This window comes from Bison bison, unplaced genomic scaffold (genome assembly GCF_000754665.1).
Source record: "Bison bison bison isolate TAMUID 2011002044 unplaced genomic scaffold, Bison_UMD1.0 scf7180017864135, whole genome shotgun sequence".
Taxonomy (NCBI): Eukaryota; Metazoa; Chordata; class Mammalia; order Artiodactyla; family Bovidae; genus Bison; species Bison bison.
The window spans coordinates 1,581,325-1,582,985 of record NW_011494707.1 but is presented as its reverse complement, the minus strand read 5'-3'; the positions used below and the strand labels follow the sequence as shown (position 1 = coordinate 1,582,985).

The 1,661-nt window shown below is 41.8% G+C and overlaps 1 protein-coding gene across 1 annotated transcript in view; it reads right to left on the bottom strand.

Moving 5' to 3' along the window:
• The window catches only part of IFT80 (intraflagellar transport 80), a 131,129-nt gene that overhangs the window by 23,769 nt on the left and 105,699 nt on the right, over positions 1-1,661 (bottom strand). The window lies entirely within an intron of this gene.

The following is a 1,661-nucleotide window of genomic DNA, read 5'->3' as shown; positions in this document are numbered from 1 at the left end:
CTCTTTTGTTGACCATAATGGCTACTCCATTTCTTCTGAGGGATTCCTGCCCGCAGTAGTAGATACAATGGTCATCTGAGTTAAATTCACACATTCCAGTCCATTTTAGTTCGCTGATTCCTAGAATGTTGATGTTCACTGTTGCCATCTCTTGTTTGACCACTTCCAATTTGCTTTGATTCATGGACCTAACATACCAGGTTCCTAAGCAATATTGCTCTTTACAGCATTGGACCTTGCTTCTATCACCAGTCATATCCACAACTGGGTATTGTTTTTGCTTTGGCTCCATCCCTTCATTCTTTCTGGAGTTATTTCTCCACTGATCTTCAGTAGCATATTGGGCACCTACTGACCTGGGGAGTTCCTCTTTCAATATCCTATCATTTTGCCTTTTAATACTGTTCATGGAGTTCTCAAGGCAAGAATACTGAAGTGGTTGGCCATTCCCTTCTCCAGTGGACCACATTCTTTCAGACCTCTCCACCATGACCCGCCCATCTTCAGTGGCCCCACAGGGCATGGCTAAGGTTCATTGAGTTAGACAAGGCTGTGGTCCTAGTGTGATTAGATTGACTAGTTTTCTGTGATTATGGTTTCAGTGTGTCTGCCCTCTGATGCCCTCTTGCAACACCTACCATCTTAACTTGGGTTTCTCTTACCTTGGACGTGGGGTATCTCTTAACTCGGATGACCATTATATCTACTACTGTGGGCAGGAATCCCTTAGAAGAAACGGAGTAGCCATCATGGTCAACAAAACAGTCTGAAATGCAGTACTTGGATGCAATCTCAAAAACGACAGAATGATCTCTGTTCGTTTCCAAGGCAAACCAAACCATTCAGTATCACAGTAATCCAAGTCTATGTCCCGACCAGTTAACGCTGAAGAAGCTGATATTGAATGGTTCTATGAAGACCTACAAGGCCTTTTAGAACTAACACCCAAAAAGATGTCCTTTTCATTATAGGGGACTGGAATGCAAAAGTAGGAAGTCAAGAAACACCTGAAGTAACAGGCAAATTTGGCCTTAGAATACGAAATGAAGCAGGGCAAAGACTAATAGAGTTTTGCCAAGAGAACGCACTGGTCATAGCAAACACCCACTTCCAACAACATAAGAGAAAATTCTATACATGGACATCACCAGATGGTCAACACCAAAATCAGACTGATTATATTCTTTGCAGCCAAAGATGGAGAAACTCTATACAGTCAGCAAAAACAAGACCAGGAGATGACTGTGGCTCAGATCCTGAATTCCTTATTGCCAAATTCAGACTGAAATTGAAGAAAGTAGGGAAAAGCACAAGAGCATTCAGGTATGACCTAAATCAAATCCCTTATGATTATACAGTGGAAGTGAGAAATAGATTTAAGGGACTAGATCTGATAGACAGAGTGCCTGATGAACTATGGATGGAGGTTCACGACGTTGTACAGGAGACAGGGAACAAGCCCATCCCCAAGAAAAAGAAATGCAAAAAAAGCAAAATGGCTGCCTGAGGAGGCCTTACAAATAGCTGTGAAAAGAATAGAAGCGAAAAGCAAAGGAGAAAAAGAAAGATATTCCAATTTGAATGCAGAGTTCCAAAGAATAGCAAGGAGAGATAAGAAAGCCTTCCTCAGCGATCAATGCAAAGAAATAGAGGAAAACAAC